At 40.9% G+C, this 19,007-nt stretch overlaps 1 protein-coding gene across 4 annotated transcripts in view; it reads left to right on the top strand.

Moving 5' to 3' along the window:
• The window catches only part of FLI1 (Fli-1 proto-oncogene, ETS transcription factor), a 163,161-nt gene that overhangs the window by 17,529 nt on the left and 126,625 nt on the right, over positions 1–19,007 (top strand). Inside the window, exon 1 of one of the 4 annotated variants that reach the window (XM_043997206.1) lies at positions 18,497–18,516. The exons of the other annotated variants lie outside the window; for them this stretch is intronic. The gene's annotated coding sequence lies outside the window, so the exon portion shown is untranslated. Of the gene's footprint in view, positions 1–18,496; positions 18,517–19,007 lie in introns of those variants that run through there. 4 annotated transcript variants of the gene reach the window in all.

Below are 19,007 nucleotides of genomic sequence, written 5' to 3'. Positions count from 1 at the left end.
CCTGCTGTATGCTGCTCTGGTCAGACCATATTTGGAAGAGAATATTCAACCCTGAGTGTCAAATTTTAGGAAAGACATTGGCCCACTGGAGTGTATTTAGAGAAGTAAACTCAGAAGAGATTTGAAATTATGCCTTGGGAGGATAGGCTGAAGAAACCAAAGCTGTTAAGGGTGGAGAAAAGAAGACTTAGGAAAACATAATAATAAAATTCAACTCTTTAAAGTATTGTCTATCATATTAGACTTGGTTCCAGAGGACAGAAGTATCTGGAAACGGCAAGAAGATCAATATCAAAAAGTTGCTCCCAATAAACAGCTGGCCCCAAGTGGACTGGGCTTCCTTGGTTGGGTTCCCCTTACTAGAGGTCTTCAAGTAGAAAGTATGGATGACCACTTGCCAAAAAAAAATTGGAGAGGAAATTCCTATGCAGTTCCAGAATGAACCATATGACTTCCAAGGTTCCTTACAACTTTGAGATTCTGAATCTAGTTTTCCAGTGTTAATTTTTTGGGTAATGTGTTCTCTGGTTTTCATTCATATTTACCAAGCCACCTCCATCTTCTCCTCCTTTTCCTTCTGTTATGCCAGAAGAACTGGCCTTCCAATGAATTTCCCTGCTTTTCACCAAACAACCAAGTGTGGTTTTCTCTAACCAGGAAAAGAGAGCTGAAATGCTCTGGGAAAAGAATATAGATATTTCCATAATCCATAAAGTTGTTTGGGTTTCTGGTGTCATGTCTTAAGTACTGTAATGGTAATGGATACTGGTATTCAAAACTGAGTTAAGAGACCAAAGGAAGACAGAACTTGTTTGATTTGGAATTAGTACTTTGTGGTTGTTGTACTGATTACTCTTGTTTTAGATGTATCTGTTAAGCACTTAAGATGATAATGGTAATTCCCTCATCTAATTACACCTAGTCTACTTTGTCTCAGCTCAGATCAAATGCAAAACATCTCAGGAGGGGTATCCCCTATGATCATATAAAGCACATAGACAGGAATATGCAACCAGAAGAGAAATGAAGGGGGAGTACATCTTCAGACTTCTCAGTTGCATTGGAGGTATTAAAGAATAAGAGAAAAAGAAGCAACAAAAGTAGATTTAGGACATTTAAGGCTTTGTGTAAAGGTTTCTATTTGTGCATTTTCTTTGAATAGTTTAAAATGTGTTTTTGTATTGTTAGCTAAAAGGAGGTGTTTTTGAGTTTTTGAAAGACCAGACGACTACAGTTTGGTCTGCTCAGACCTTGGTTGACATTCATCCAGGGAACCAACCTAACTCTAGCCAATGCTTTTTCTTTTTCCTCCAGTAAAAGAAGAGGCAAGTCTTAATGCCTATAATTTATAAGTGTGGTGCATTTTTCATGCTGAAACCACACAAAACCAATATAAGTGGATATGTATGGAATGCATTCCTTTCTCAACTCCATCTCTTAGAATCTCTAGTTCCTTCTGAGTCTCATGTCAAGAGTCATCTCCAATATAAACTCCTCCCAGTTGCCACTGCCCTTCCCATTTGGAATTATTTGCATTCACTTTGCATGTGCTTATACTTACTTAGCTCCACTACTTTTCTTTTCCCCCTAATAGAATGTAAACTTGTGGCTAGCAAGGACCTACTATCTGGTAGATAGTAGGAAATAAATAATTTTTTAATGACCCAGTGAATGAGGTCAACAGAAATATCTATTTCAGATTAGAAAGGACAATTACTTCACTAAATTTTACTGAATATGGTTGGAGCTTGTTTGTCTGAGTGTGTTACATTTGTGTGGGTTATTTCCCTATATATGCATTGTGTTTAAGCTAATCTTGATACAAGCTTTATTGTCTTATTTCTTTAGCAACTACTTTATGGATCTGGAAATATGTACTAACAATTTATTTTTCTCATTCTCTTCAGTCCTTTCTGAACTTATCTTTTTTGATTGGGGCCTAAGAGAGTACAGTAATACATTTCCTTGTCCCAGAGTAATTTTTAATTATTTTCTCTTGACCTGCTAGAGGCAAAGATGTCCTGGAAGCCTCGCGAGAGGCAATCTTATGGTATGATTTTCAAGATGAGGAATTTGGAAAATGTCATATTGAATCTTGGCGAAGTTTGCCCATCTTTAGTCTTGTACATCTGGAGCTTCTGTTCCAGTTCCTTTATAGCCCAGAGATAGTAGAATATTGGGGCAGGGAGGGTGGAGAAAAGTTGCCTGGATAATTCAAGAAAGAAACACTGATTTAAACATGAGGGATGATTCGGTCCAAAATACATATTTACCTGAATGACATTACTCTGATTTGGAAATGGAAAACTAGGGTGTGTGTAGGTAAGCACATCTGTAAACAATCATTCTGCAACTTATGAGTGTTTTTTAAAAGCAAGTGAGCGGTCAAAGTTAGCTAATGTCTATCTATCCTTTTCTGTATAATTTTATGTAGATCATACCTTGATTCAATCAAATACAATCCAATTAGCAATTATTAAGCAATACAATGTAAAGGGTTGGGTTCTGAGAACACATACAAATTGAAAATAAATAAAAATAATAATAACAAATAATGAAATAATAATAATCAAAATTTAAAAGAGTCTTTGCCCTTAAGGGGCTTATGGTATGTCATTGAATGTAGACCCCTTATAAATACTACATTTGATCCCTAGAAAATTATTTCTGATCTCTGTGCCTCAGTTTCTCCTTTCAAAGCAAGGGGCATTTGAGGCTTACTCAAAGGATGTTCAGAGATCATGATTAAAATGCATCCTGGACTTTTCAAAGGGTCTTTAGCTATTGCAACAATTCAGGATTAAAACAACAACAAAAATACCTTCTTGGAAAAACACTTTTTTTCCCCTTCTAATTATTCTGAGCAAAGTGACTTAACAGTTCACTTTTCCAAGTCTCTATTTCCTACATGTCACGATAGATGATTTCTCTTTTAAATGTAAATGTTTACAAAACAATTGAATATAGGCATTCACTGAGTGAAATGATAACATCCTAAATATTATTTGCCATTGCTGAGCATGCCCTGGGTTTGTTCAGATCATCTGAGTATTCAGATGTAAAGATCAAAAATTCCTTAATCCACTTCAGCCTACTTGGTATCTGGCATTACAGATGTGCACCACCATGCTGGGCAAACAATAATTTTGTCAGGGGCACTGAGGGGTTAAGTGACTTCCCCAAGGTCATTCATTCTTTAGGTGTTAGAAGCAAGACTTTAACCCAGGTGTCCCTTATTTAAAGGGCCATTCTTTTATCCAAATCTATCATGCTATCTCATTTAATGAGTAGGGAAAGGAACAGTTTAGAACTCTGATTTCATTGAGAGAATGATTTCCCAGCCAAGAAAACTCATACTACCAAAGTAGGTCAGCAATTTCTAGGCAACTTCTAGCCTTAGAGAGTTGCAGCACTTGAACTCAGGTCTTCCTGGGTTTTTTGTTTGTTTGTTTGTTTGTTTGTTTTGGGGGTGGGGTGCAGCTCTCTATCCAATAGGCCATGCTGCCTCTCCAGTTTTATTATTATTATTATTATTATTATTATTATTATTATTATTATTATTATTGTCATAAAGATGACCCCAATGCCCCAGTCCATAATTGGTGAGGCTCTGATTTCTCTCCAGAGGTTCTGCCGATAAACTGGCCCACTAGGGTTATTATTTAAGGGTCACCATTTTGTCCAAATGGACATAGAACAAATTAGCTGTGAGCCCATCATTTAGCCTGTGGCAATCTGAGCTGGGTTATAGCCATCCAAGGGTGAATACATTCCACAAAGGAAACCAGGCCAATTCCCAGGAGGCCAGGCACTGCCCACAGTTTCCAGAGACATCAGCAAGGCCACTTCAGTTCTGCCCACCTCCCCCGCACACTCCCTTCACCAGAAAGGGTGTAAAGTGCAGGTTAGCCCACAGGCCACCTGGCAGATGCCCAACTAAATGCAGAGGTAGTCCCACCCTGCTTACACCATAGATTCCATTATAAGCGCCACATTTCGGCAGCTCATAAATTTTCCCAAAATCATAACTAGGTTTGAAATATCCCAGTCTTGTTCTTTCCACGTTTGATCTGCTCTTAGGCAAGAAAATGTGTGTCATGTGTAATTTTGTGAAAATATTGGGTTAAATAACCGTTTCCATGACGTGGCTCTAAGCACCTAAGTCCTGGAACCTAATGATTAACAAGTACTACCCTCCAGTATGGCTGCCTGGCCAAAACTCTAAGCTAAGGGTCAGAAGTTGAGTTTTTCCTCATGCTAACCTTGCCAGAGACCTGCTGTGTGACCTAGAGTGAGTCTCTTGACCTCTCTGTTCTTAAGTAAAATGAAAACTGGAGGGTGTAATCAGGGTTCCTGCAAGGGAGAATCACTAAAAGGCATTGAACTTCCTTGAAAAGACAGCTAAGCCAGCAGCTAGTACTTCGACATGCTGGTTGGGTAGTTTGCCTTTTTATGTGTACTAACACCAGGAAGTCAAATGCCAGAGACTCTAGAATGTATGTTTTTAAACTTTGAAAATCACAGTAGATAAAAGCTATTGGTCCTGAGCTCAGCATAGGGTAGTTCTCTCCCTGCTACATACTGAGACATATGGCAATTTGGGGACAGGAGGCCACATGCCTCTGAGTTTTGAAATTAGTTCACTGATGGTGCCCTCTGAACTTTAGGTCAGAGACTGACTCAGTCTCTCCCTACTTTAGTTTCCTCAACTGCAAAGCAAGAAGATTCAAGAGATGATAAATTTTTACCTCAAAGCTGTGTAGTCAACAAAAATGGGGGGAAAGTACTTTGAGAGACATAAAAGTGCTAGATATTTCTGCTGAACAGTCATACTCTGTCTGGTGTCTACTAGAGTTTCTAAGGAGATGGTTGGGGGTCCAAGGGCTCTAGGGATTGACTGGAGTTTTCCAGATCTGCTCTTTGTGCCTATCCTGCTGTAATGGTAGCTTTCTAAAGAGAGGATGGTGACACCATGAACGTAAAATAACAACAACAATAATGATGATGATGATGATGACTGGACTTTATATAGAACTGTAAGGTTTGCAAAATGCATTACCTGTATTATTTCATTTTATTCTCATAACCCTGGGGTTAAGTGCTCTTATAATCCTCAATTTACAGATGAGGAAGTTAAATAACTTGCCTAGGGTTACTCAACTAAAAGGTGACATTTGAACTCAAGTCTCAAGATCTTCATCTTGCAAACAAAAAAAATTCAGCGAAGTCAGAGAGGATTTAGGCAATAGGCTTTCTTGGGTTCCTCTCCACATTCTGTGATTCTAATGATTAGATGACAAAATATATACAGTAGCTTCTGCTGGACATGCCATACAGGAGACTTGTTACCAGAAATGTCTCCTCTTTGTGATTCCTTCAGTCTTCTGCATTTTCTCTGTCCCTCCCCTGGTATCCTTCTCGCTCTCATCCCTTTCCCAGAGTTGTTTGTTGTTTTAGTCCATTTTGAGGGGGAGAGATCTATTTTCAAACCTGACAAATAGAAAGTGAATAACAATTTTTAAAATGTGCCAGCCACAGTGAAGGATGGGCTTTGGCAATAAGCAAGTCAACAATATTTATTGAGTGCCCACTTTGTGCAGAGTAATGCCAAAAGTGTAGCTTACATTTATTTCTGTGGGGCTTTGGGATTAAAAAAAAAAACAACACAAAAACCACCCACCATCTTCACAATAGGCCTATGGGTTTGGTGCAGCAAATAGTATCACCTTATTTTTTCAGAGAAGAGAAATGACTTGACCACAGTCATACAGTAAGTCTAAGAACCAGGCCTCAGACTTCAGGCCGAACTCCAAGTCTGCTGTTCATTATGGTGTGTCCCAAATGCTTCTGAGAAGGGTTTCTGTGTCGTCCATGTCATTATTGTTTTTCACAAGTGGGTCCTTGTACACCATGGCCTCCCCCCCCAACCTCAGCCTGCCACACTCACACTTTAACCCCACTCCACAATTAAGTCACGTGGCCTATGCAGAAAACAACATTTCTGCCTCCTTGAAAATGGAGACAATGGACTTTACATTTGCTGCTTTCATTTCCCCAGTGGGGCATCTGAGAGGTGACCTGATTGAATTCCACCCATAAAGGTCATGCTTTGAATCCAAGGCAGAGGAAAAAAGGAAAACATTTTGCAACGATGCCCCATGAGTCCTAAGGACTTCAGAGCTTGGGCTCTGTGCATTGCGGTCTGCTGATAAGGATAACATTAGTGACAAGCGGAACATTTCCAGGACAAAGGAAATTCCCTGCTTTATTGTTTAAAGGAAGCCCTAATCCACCCTGGGCAGTAAGGTTTAGGACACATCTACCACATTCTCCTGCCAGTAGACAGTGAAAGGCTGAGTGAAGGCTGGTGGTTGAGCTAGAAAGGGCAGCCTGCCAAGCTTTGTGTGATCCAATCTGTTCCAGATTTTACCTGGAGTGCATCGGTATGGTTGGAAGTTGATAAGAGGTCACTGCAGTGAATAGCATTGGGAAAAGTTGGGAGCCCCACCATCAGAAATGGAAATTTTAGTTGGGAGCACAAAAGACATGATGCATAAAATATGGCTCAATAAGGAACCGTGGTGAAAGAAGTTAGAGGTTTAGAGAAGTGGCTCTTGTTGCAAGTCAAATTCTGGGTTCTCCAGCAGAAATATCAGAAGGGACTTGGTTTCCCTTTTCACAAAGGGAGTAGAAAATGCCTATTATGCTTATAGCAAGAGAAGGTATTTTTTTTGTTTGTGTGAGCGCCTATCCCACCCACCCTTACTCATAATGTTGGGGCTCCTTGAGCATTATCTTTGCTGGTATTTGATACTGTTTTCCTTTCTTTTTCTCTGGTTTCCAGAAGTGAGACTAAAAAGAGACTGTTATTAGGGATTTTCTTGCCAGAATTCACAGGCAATGGACTGGTGACTTTCAAATGCACTTTGGGGCATCAAAATCCACCTCTTTGAGGAACCACACCCAAAGACTGAGATTTGATCAGTCTCTTTCGAAATATCCCCTCCTCCTGATAGACAGAGGGGGTATTCTTTGGGCTACCTTCTTTTCTTTGATCTCTAAGACCCCTTTTCAGCTCTAACTCCAATAGCCTTGGACAAGCAGCCTTCCGTGGGTCTCAGTTTCTTCATCTAGAAAATGAGGTTGATTTCTAAGGTCCCTTCCCCCCCAGCTCTCATGATCCTTTCTCATTTTTCCCTGAATAGAGAGTGTTCTGAGACCTGGTAATCATGGGGTCAGCTGTGGTCAATAAGTCTACAGGACAGAGCATTCCTCCTTGTTCTTTATTCATTCATCTATTCCTTCAATAAGTGCTTATAAAACATCCACTATTTGCCACATACTGGTGATTCAAAGACAAAATGAAATAGTCCCTATTCTCAAGGAAATTATATTCCTTTTTGGAGGAGAGAAGAGATGACATAGCTAAAGATATACAAAATATATATAATTTCCAGACAACTTGAATAGATCAAAATAGGCCTAATGGAGGAGATTTTGTCAGTATGACTATGGGTTTATATTCCAAATAAAAGTGGAGAAGTAGAACCTAAATCAGGCAGGATTATAGGTACAGTGGCTGGTTTTGAGTTCCCATCCTTTTTTTTTTCTGCAGGGAAAGAATGGGCAACCTACCTCTGTAGACAAGGTTGTTTTAAATTCTAAGCAGGGTAGGGTTGCTTCTAGGGCTGGGCACTGGGTCTTTTGTCTAACAACTTATGGAGGAATTTGAACTTTATGTACTTTTCAGAAAGAGGAAGAGAGTAGTTGAACCCCCAAATCCTCTCCTTGATTGGCCTGGCATCATGGGAAATTGCCCAGAATGCCTTTTCCTGACCTCTCAAATGCCTCAGTTTCCTTCCATGTCAGTCAAGAATAATGAGGGAGAATAGCCCCCTACACTCAATATAGAAGCAATCCAACCCTGGCAGCTTGTGAAGGTCATATCTGCATGTTATTTCATATGTATTCATGAGGGGATATATCCTCCTCCTTCAAACATTCTCCTTTTGGGAACCCCTCACTATGTGTCACCTAGAGTTCACTTTGCACAGCAGAGCTGCTAATTAACTTCATTAGGTTTCTTCTGTAAATTAGGGGTTTTTTTGGTTGTTGTTGTTGTCTTAAAATATTAAATGTACTTGATGCCTTGCAAAAATCCCAGGGATTAATGACCTCAATTCTCTCTTAGAGAGCTCAGCTGTCCCTTTGACACAGAAGGTTCTATGGGTTCCCTGATGGGAAAGGAAAAGGTGACCTTCCCCATCTCTCCTACAAATCCTAAACCCAGGATGAGCAAGGTCGTGTTAGTGAGACCCAGTGTGTCTTGGCTACTGGAACTAAGAAGGGAGGATAACCTATATATTCTATAACCATATAGGGTTTGCCAGGAGAAAGAGCTCTTTGTGACTACAAGGCGATCTTTCAAGGCTGTTTCTGCCTAGGTTCCAAGATACCTTTGTCTTTTACCATTTTCCCCTTCATTCAGCTTCATGTCTCCATGGGGAGATACGTAGTATATGGGGGATGGGAGGGGATACAAGAAAAGAGGAAGTAGGATGCCAGGGAATTATTCATTATAAATAAATCTCCTATGCTCTGAAAACAAGAAGAAGGCCGATATAGTTTTCCCCTCAATGAAATCTCCTCTCTTTCATTTGCAAACTGGAAGCCACTATTTAGATGACTTATCTGGTTGTTTATTGTTCTTTTTTGTTTGTTTGTTTTTAACTTTGTGAAAATAAACTTCGATGTTTTTCGGATTCCAAATTTTCTATCAAAAATTCTCTCCTTCTTTCTCTCTCTCTGAGTGCACTCTGTCCCTCCCTTGCAAGTACCATGCCTGATTAACTGAGAGCAGCTACTTTCAAAATCAATTGATCCGTTTCTGCTCACTTATCCTATTGGCCATGCTCTAGGAAGGGTGGAAGAGAGATGGGAGAGGCAATAGGGCGGCCTCAGTGGAAAATCCAGAAGTGCAGATGTAGATCCAAATTGGGTAGAAAAATCTCATGAGATCAGGCTTTCTTGGACTTCCTGCTTTTAGCCCAAGCGCTATGTTCAACAGAAGCTAACTTGCAGTGTTTCAAAACTTCCGTTTCTGATCTCAGAACCTGGAAGTAGAGAACTGCTGTAAAAATGAGATAGGGAGAGGGAGATTTTAATTTATTTTTTCAAAATAGTTCAAAATTTGCCTCCAACTCCTCCACTCTCAGCCTAAAGACCAAATTCAACCCAGTAATTATGGAACTCCTATATGAGAGAGTTTCAGTGCAGTGAAGTCAGACTAAGAATATTTCCACAGAAACTCCTAGCTCAAGCCTCATCTCAGTCTGCCTTCCCCTTTGTCCTACTGTGCTTGAGCCCAGGCCTGGTGACAAAGAATATCTTCCTCCAGTTCCTGCTTAGCCCCAGGTTCACCAAGACTCAGTTCATGAGCCAGCTCCTCTTTGGAAATCTTTCCTGATCCTCTAAGTTCTTAGTGCTTACTCCTTCTCTCTCCAGTTATCATGCATATTCTTATCTGTTTGCATGTTTTATCCCCCTAGTAGAATCTAATCTGCTTGAAGGCAGAAATGGTTTGGGTTTGCATTTGTATCCACCCTACTACCCATCCCCCACTCCTACCTTGCAAGGAGCCTTATACATAGTTGGTTTTTAATCAGTATTTATTAGATTTGATCAAATTGGATTGGACATATCAGTAAATATTTTTGGTCAGATGCTTCTAATAATATGTGTTAGGTGCAGGGGGTGGAGAGGGGAATACAAAAAATGGTCTCTGATCTCTAGTAACTTTAATAGCAGTACAAGAAAACAAATAGGCCAAGAGTGGTCTTGAGGCCAGACATCATCATTTGTCATGAGTCGTATAGACAGAGAGTTTTATAAATGCAGAGGAGGGTGAGACTATGTTTGGACTGGAATGGTCTGGGAGGGGTTCCTAAAGGAGGAAGGCTTCATGTTAGGCATGGATTAATGAGCAACATTAACTCACTCTTTCTTTCTTTCTTTCTTTCTTTCTTTCTTTCTTTCTTTCTTTCTTTCTTTCTTTCTTTCTTTCTTTCTTTCTTTCTTTCTTTCTTTCTTTCTTTCTTTCAACTGCAATTCATAGCTTCCTCTTTTTAATCTTTTTTTTTTTTGGCGGGGAGGGGGGTGGGGGGGGGGAAGTTGTGACTTGACCAGGGTCACACAGCTAGCATGTGTCAAGTGTCTGAGTCTGGATTTTGAATTCAGGTTCTCCTGAATCCAGGGCTGGTGCTTTATCTACTGTGCCACCTAGCTACCCCATAACTCATTCTTTTTTCTTTTTTTTTTTTTGGTGGGCCATTGAGGGTTAAGTGACTTGCCCAGGGTCACATAGCTAGTACATGTCAAGTGTCTGAGGCTGGATTTTGAATTCAGGTTCTCCTGAATACAGGGCTGGTGCTTTATCCACTGTGCCACCTAGCTGCCTGCCCAACTCATTCTTTCAACTGTTTGCTATAGCTTCTATTTCAAACCGCTTGAAGGAAAAGGAAAAATAAATAAGCATATATATAGTGCCAACTTTGTGCCAAACTCTGTGCTGTTTGGTTTTTTAAAATATCTCATTTAATCCTTAGAAGAACCCTTTGAGATAGATAATATCATGATCTTCATTTTACAGTTGAGGAAACTGAGGCAGACAAAGGTTAAGTGATTTGCCCAGGGTCACACAGTTTACTAGTGTCTGAGAGAAGATTTGAATGTATGTCTTCCTGACTCCAGCATTTAAAGCTGAACCAGACCTGAAAATCTGTTTAAAATTCTAGAATCTCAGGGTCCTAAGGCTCTTCTGAAGCTATGAAACCCAAGCCCATAACCATGTTCAAAACAAATTCTCATCTAGCTTTATTGGTCTAATTGAACACCCATGTTTTACAGATGAGAAAATAGACAAAGAGAGGTTAATTAATTAATCAGGTTCTCTGGCTCCAAAATCGGACCTCCACCTATTCCCCTCTCCCAACCTCCCAACTCAACAGTGTTCTAGAAGCCTGTTCTGTAGGAACTGGCTTTAGCAGACAAAAAGGCAGGCATGTGAGGCACAAGCTGGCTAGGGGCAGTAGGTTGGGCTGCCTGCCTCAGTTTCCTCATCTATAAAATGAGCATAATAATAGCACCCATTTCTTAGGATTGCTGTGAAGATAAAGTGAAATGGTGTTTATAGAACACTGCAAAACTTAAAGCAATATGTAAGTGCTAACTATTATTTTTGTTTGTTACTAAATCTGATGCAAAGTTCCCAGGGCAGACAACACTATGTGTTCTTCTTGGAGATTGTTTTCATACCCCGGGAATGAACTGTTGCTCTCTTTCCTTTTAGTTGATATTTGGCCTTCGAATAACACAGCCCATCTTGATCACGTCCTGCTCTTGCAGATGGGGCAGTATTGCAGAGGAAGACTAGACTGCAAAAAGAATGGGAAAAGTTGGGCATGTGGGTCGCTTATTTTCCCTTTATTAAAAAAAAATTGTTCTAGGTTTTAAAAATAAACCCACATGAAATGCAGAAAATCCTGGGTTAAAGAAGTAATAAGCATCTCTCCCCTCAAGTCAAAAAGCCAGAGGCATTGGGAAAAGTAGGACACTCAGCCTTAACTCACCTCCTTGTGCCTTCTAATACAGCCCAGATGGCAAGAAGGGTCTGGAGTCCTTTTTGACAGCAGCTACTGAGACTTGAGCCACAGTGGGCACAACTCTGAAGGATTCCCTGCTTCCGGGAGGCTGTATTCTGCACCTCCCTTTTGATATGCTGTCTATATGCAAACTTGGAGGAGAGCAGCTCCTCTACTACTCCTGCTAATACTAACTATCCTTTACATAGTGATTTACATACAGTATCTCATTTGATCCTCACAACAACCCTGACATATATGTGCTTTTGTTATCCCTGAGGAAACTGAGGCTGAGAGCTGTTAAATGTCTTGTCCAAGATCAAAGAGCTAATCTGTTGTCTGAGACAGAATTTGAACTCAGGTCTCCCTGACTCCAAGTCTAGCACTACATTCACTATGCTGCCTAATGATTGCATTAGGCAGCAGAGTATCAGTTACACCTCAGTTTCTTCTAGGATGCCATTCAGCTGCTTATTAATTCTTTTACTCCTAGTAATAGCTTCAGGTTGGTCTGTTAGTAGGTTTGTATTCTGTGAAGGCTCTTAGTGACTCGGGGAAGGAGCTTTCTGAAAAATTTTTGTCTGTGACTCAAGGAACCTGTCAGCAGGAGCAGCTTCTAGCCATAACTGTTCCTTCCCCTGTTCTGTCCAGTCTTAAGTCTTCATAACCCAAGAGCCTCCAATACTACCACCAGAACTAACTTTTAGGGTGTATCTAGAGAAGCTGGATCCTTCTTACAGCCTCTTTGGAATTGGTTGCCACCTCTTAGTAGGTGGGAGAGAAACTTGAGAAAGCTTTTTCTCTGTCTGTGGGTTCCCCAAGGGCAATAATTTTTTTTGCATTGCTCCTTCAGTGTTGTTCCTGGTTCAGTGCCTGCGACAGGTAGGAATGAACTTTGTCAGGGCTTTCTCCTGCTGGTGGTGATGGTGATGAACCAAAGAATCATAGATAGCATTCTAGTCAAAAGTGATTCAGAGGGGTGGCTAGGTGGCACAGTGGATAGAGCACCGGCACTGGAGTCAGGAGTACCTGAGTTCAAATCTGGCCTCAGACACTTAATACTTACTAGCTGTGTGACCCTGGGCAAGTCACTTAACCCCAATTGCCTCACTTAAAAAAAAAAAGTGAATCAGAGGTCAGCTAGCCCAATCTACTGATACAGGCTGCTAGGTGGCACAGGATCTGAGTCCCAGACTCAGTACTAGACTCTGAAAGATATGAGTTCAAACTCTAGTCCAGACATTTACTAGATATAAGACCCTAGGCAATTCGACTTCTCAACTTCAGTTTCTTCATATGTAAAATAAAGATAATAATAACACCTGCATCAATGGATGTTCTGAAAACCAGAGGAGACAAGATAAGTAAAACTCTGTGTAAACCTCGAGTACTATATAAATGCTAGCTATCATATCATAATTATTATTATAAACGAGTCCCATCTATATAGCATTCCCAACAAGTGGCCACCTATCCTCTACTTGAGTACTTTTTTTGATGGAGATCTCACTACTCTCATTCCAATTGCATTTTTTTTCCTGTTTAACTTTGTTACTTTCACCCATTGGTCCTGGTTTAGCTATCTAGGGCCTAGTAAAACAAGTTTGGGCCTTCTTCCACAAAATAACAACTTTTTTAGTATTTGAAGACAAATAATTATGCTCCCCCCTCCCCAATTCTTCTGTTCTCCAGATTAAACATCCTCAGTGTCTCCTACACATCCTCATATGACAAGGTTTGGATTCCCTCCCATCATGCTCATTGCCTTCCTCTAGATATACAGTTTGACAATGTTCTTCTTAAAATGTGCATTCTGAAGAAAAGCCAGTACTCCAGATGCAATCTGAGCAGTGAAGAGTACAGTGGGTCTATCACCCCTCTTGTTCTGAGAACTATGCTTCTATTAGTGTAGCCCAAGATCAAATTAGCCTTTGTGGTTTCCTCAAATTGCACTCATAGTTCAGTAAGACCCCCAACTTTTTTCATATGAAATTCCATGTTTCCCTTGTGTTCCATCTATGTGGCTTGCTTCTAAAACCTAAGCGCAGCATTTTATATCAATCCCTTTTGTATTGGATAATGACGATGGGAATCGATGATGACTTTCAGACCTAGGGATCCCATTGTGGACCAAAAGAGAATTCCCAAACAGTTGCATAATTTGGGACCATGTGTCACTTCATTCTTATAGCTGTGGGTATGAATCTGGACCTTGCACTCAATTCTTCCCCCACCCTCCTACCATGGTTCATAGATAGGATCCAGAGATTCTAGAGCCCAGAGTTTTAAAAATCCTTCCTGCTGCTGTGAGACCATGGCTTCATGCATGGTCAATTAAAGACAGGAGGGCAGGCCTGGCCCAAGCTCAAGGCCTTCTGGACCCTTGTGGTCAGGGAGTTCCTAAATGAACTCAAACCTTTGGGGGCTGGGATCTGTTTACTCTTGGCACAAGGGGATTTCCTGTTTCTAAGAAAATGTTCTCTGAGGGCCTCTTGGATGCTCAGTCCTGTTAACCAAACAACATGCTGATGTTCTCAGTGTAAATGAATCAGAAACATACAAGTGCTGAAGCTCTCTGGAAGTCCAGGTCAGAGGACTGAAGCAGGGAACCAGAACATTTTGGTAATTTTCCAATGCCCAGTGGAGGGAATGTGTAAATTCCAAATACAGTCAGTTCAGGCTCAGCTATGTTATTATGCCATAGGGCTAAAAAATGTTTTTTTTTTTTCTCTAAATATCCCAAGTCTTCAAAGAGTCTTTAAATTGTGTATTTCTGGCCCAATACATAAGTAGAATAGCTGTCCATGACATAGGATCTGATTGAAATAAATGGCTTCTGTGGCCCAACATATCTGCCTATCCAACACTCTTCTCCCCACTCTACTCCCCCATCCCCATAAAAAATATTGTAAATTTCTACAGGCAGAATTTCTAAATTGGGCAACTTTGCATTCTGTTCAAGTTCAAATCTATTCCTAGGAAGGATAAAAAATTAAGCCATTAATGCTCATGCCAGTCCTGATACTTATTAGTTTATTAATAAAGTAGATGTTCCTACTGGGGACAAGTTTTTAGTGTAGGTGAGTGAAGGGGGCAGGATTAAGTCAGGAAGTACTGCTTCTTTGTGGGAAAATTAAACCCATGAGGCTCCTAGGGCAGTCTGGGAGCTAGATATCGGGGTCCTAAAAGTAGAGACAAATGTGGCCACTCAAAAGAGAACTTTTGTCTTGGCCCAGCCGGCAATTGTGCATCCATTTTCTCAAGTAGTATCAGCAGATGCTCAGAATGCATTTTATCAGTAGTGGCCTCAGAGTATAAATGATTTCTGCTACAGGCAAGGGGAAGGAGGAAATGTGGGCTCCTATAAGTATCAGAAAAGGACCTTTTCTTTTTCTATTCTTTTTAAAAAAGATTTTATTTTGTCAGTTAACAAACATTCATTTTCTCCCCTTCCTACTCATCGACCCCTCCCCCCTCAAAAAAAATTGTAAGAAATATTCACAGTGAATCAAAACAAACTCCCTAATTGACTATGTTCAAAAATGTATGTCTCCTCATTCACATTGAGGTCATCACCTCTCTGTCATGAGGTAGATAGTATTCATCATCACTGGTCAAAAAGATTATATTTATTATTATTTTTAAAGTGCTTAACATAGTACCTGACACATAGTAGGCTCTGTATAAATATTTCTCCCCCACTGGCACTCTGGAATCATAATTATTCATTGCATTGATAAGAGAAGTGACTTTTCCTATTGAGGAAGAAAAATTTGGTATTTAGGCTCTAAATCAGGGGTTCTTAGTCTGGGGTGTGTGAAATCTTTAGCTATATACATTCATATGGCATGTATTCTGATAAATGTATTTAAGTATAATTAGTTTTTCTTATAATCCTATATATTTTATTGTATGTATTTATAAATATTATTCTGAGGAGTTCAGACTGCCAGACTTCACCAGACTCAGGAAGGGGTCCCTGATATAAAAGAAAAAGGTTATGCATAAGGTACAGTCTAGTGTGCCAACATTCTTGTGAATTCTAAATGGGGAGGGTGACTATCACACTTATAATCACTGAGTTGTCACTAGTAATATTCTTGTATTATGGACTAATCTGGGTTAAATCAAATTCAGGATATTTGTCCTGAAGAGAGGCTTAGCCCTAGCACCTTGGAGTTTTCCAAGGTAAACACTGTACTTAGCAGGGAGAACAGCTACCATAGTTTCAAGGGTTTAATTTCATCTGCCGGTATATGTAGACATGTGGAAGGTACATCTAATGATATTTAAATACAAATCCCAGTGACAATCAGAGTGGAGGCAAAATTGTAAAAATGGGACAAGAGATGGAGAGGGAAAGGGATAAGTGGGTGTTCATTCTTTGGCATATATGAGAGACTTTAACTCATCAAGCTATACTTTGACCTGTGAAATGGTTCAATCAATCAAATTTTTATTAAGTACCTACTATGTGACAGTCAAAAGATGCTACTGGCAACTCACCTAAGAAGGGAAGATACATTTTGAGATCATTCACAGAGACCGAGTGAAAAGTGTGTACAGAAAATTTTGTGTTGGAATATTTCAGAAAGCAATAGTTTGTGAGAACAGTGACACTCACTTTGCTCAATGGCAAATGAGTGAAGAGGCCCCAGACCCAGCCACCATTGTTCGGTACCACTCACATTTGGCATTTGATCATAACTAGCTTTGTGCAGGTGTTTAATTTTTTACATTTGCCTCAGTTTTCTTATTTGTAAAATGGGGGTGGAGGACTGAGGGGGATTGGACTGGGTAATCTAAGGTCCCTTTCCAGCTCTATCATTCCAGTCTCTTTATTTTCACAATTTGAATTGTAAGTTGCTCTTTGATAACAGAGACCCCTTTGTGTTTCCCATAGTGCTTAGCACAATGCTGGGCATGTTGTAGATGTTTGATAATTGTGTGTTTGTTTGAATGAATGAATGCTATAGAGAAAAGAAATACACCCACCTGCTGCTAAATGGACTTGACTGACATAAGTGGAAGTTGAGGGCAGCAGGTGTTGGGAGGGGCGAAGCAGGGGCAGACCTTCAGCAGCTTGGTATAGTGAAAAGAGCCCTGGACCACCTGGGTTTAGTCTCAGCTTTGCCACTAACTCGATGTGACCTTGAACAAGTGACTTCCCACCCACTAGGACTCAACTTCTTTATACACAAAATGAAGGGGGATCATTAGATGATCTCAAGTGTCTCTTTTCTAGGGTAGCTAGATGGCACAGTAGATAGAATGCTGGGCCTGGAGTCAGGAAGTCTTGAGTTCAAATCTGACCTTAGACACTTTATTAGCTGTATGACCCTGGGCAAGTCACTTAATCCTGTTTGCCTCAGTTTCCTCCTCTATGAAATGAGCTAGAGAAGGAAATGGCAAACTACTCCAGTATCTTTGTCAAGATATTTTCTAGCTTTTGAGCTAAGATCTAGGTGTTAATTAGAAGGTAATGTATACTACAACACATGAAACAAGTAAAGAAAAAATTAAAAACACTACTATGTTAGTGATAGCATGGTTCAGGCAATGTGCACAGTGCAGAGGGAAGTCTGAGCATGAACTGAGTGATACTGTGGGGAGACCATGGAGAGGATACATTGGGAATTAGGCCTTGAAGCAAGTATTGTTTTCATATGGGTCGAAATGTGTCTGACTAGAGTGTGGCTCCAGGGTTGGTGTAAGCCATATTTATGTGAGTGTCCTGAGCACAGGGAGTAGAAATCAGAGTGCTAGCATCATTGTGCAGTCTTTTGGGGAAAAGAAAGTGTGACTATCTTGGCAGAGAGATGCTGGAGGCTGGCTGAAGGGAGGTCAGATCGTCAGTCCTGAGTTTTCCCTCAGTATCTTTAGGTCCAGTGGCCGTAGCAATCCAATTTGGAAACCCAACCAGGCTCCCTTATTTCTTTTCATGAGTAATGATTACAGCCGTCTCAAGGCCTGGCCTGAGGAGGGCCAGCTGCCAGCAAGCTGTGTTCAGAACAGGACTTCAGAAGACTGTGGATCTCAGATAAGAATTGGTAGCAACACAGGTGACACGGAAACCTCGCACAAAACCCAATATTGGCAGTTCATGTGCCTGACAAGCCTCCAGACTCTGCTTCCTGCACAGGAGAGGGAAGGACCTGCCTGAGTGAAGAAGAGAATGGAGACTAGCCCCACCTCCCTAGGCCACAAGTCTCTGGCTGTTCAGTTGGCTTAGATCAAGAGCTATAATTAACTGCCACCAGTGAAGGCGATCATAACAGGGTGGGGTGGGGTGGGGTGGGGTGGGGTGACTGAGATGTGATTCTCAGTAGCTTTTCTTGATTCAGTTTATTTCTGAGTTGTCTCAGGTGTGAGTTCAGCTAAGTGTGTGTCTGTCTGTCTGGGTTGGGTCTACATGACTCCATTCAGTTGAATTCAACATTTATTTAGCACCTACTGTGTGCTAGGCAAGCTAGACAAAGAATGAAACAGTAACTGCTCTCAAACAATTTACATTATGTTGGGCAATGAAAGAACAAGTAGATTGCTTAGCAAATGCAAAATTGATACAAAGTGATTTCATGGGGGGTGGGGGATCAGGAAAGGCAAGGTCAAGTCCCTTGTAGGAGGTGGTACTTTATCAGAGTCTCTAAGGAAGCTAGGAAATTTACTAGGAGGAAATGCATTACAAAGGGAAATACTGCAAAGGCGCTGAGATCTAGTGTCCTATACAGGGAACAGTGGAGAGCCCATTTTGTCTGGAACATAGAGCAAGCGTCTGAAGGGATTTAATGTGAAATCAGTCTGGCCAGATAGTTCAGAGCCAAATTGTGAACAGCTTTTACGTATGGAAACTGAAGAGCTTAGATGTAAGCCCTAGGTAAGAGAGAGCTGCTGAAGTATCTGGGCCAGTGGAGTGTCATGGATGGACCTGGGCTTTAGGAAGACCAGTCTGGCAGATGATTGGAGGATTGATGGAAGAGGGGGAGGACCTGGAGACAGGGAGGCAGATTAGGAGGCTATTGTGGTAGTTCAGGTGAGGGGTGGGAAGGGCCTGAGTGAGTGAAGCAGCTACATGAGTGGGGGGATGGGGCTAGAAGCAAGATGTGCTCTTGTCCACATAATTTGTTGTTGTTGAGCTGTTTCTGTCATGGTCAACTCTCCATGCTCCCATTTGGGGTTTTCAGGGCAAAGATTCTAGAATGGTTTGCCATTTCCTTCTCCAGCTCATTTTACAGATAAGGAGACAGGGGTGAATGACCTACTCAGGGTCACACTGCTAGTAAGTATCTGGGTTGGGATTTGAACTTAGGTCCTCCTGATGCCATATAATACCCCATTCTGGAGTGGGTCTTTTTATGGTCCCCATGC

Source organism: Dromiciops gliroides, chromosome 3 (genome assembly GCF_019393635.1).
Source record: "Dromiciops gliroides isolate mDroGli1 chromosome 3, mDroGli1.pri, whole genome shotgun sequence".
NCBI classification, from domain to species: domain Eukaryota; kingdom Metazoa; phylum Chordata; class Mammalia; order Microbiotheria; family Microbiotheriidae; genus Dromiciops; species Dromiciops gliroides.
Note: the sequence above shows the minus strand (reverse complement) of the source record. Positions and strands in the feature narration are given on the sequence as shown.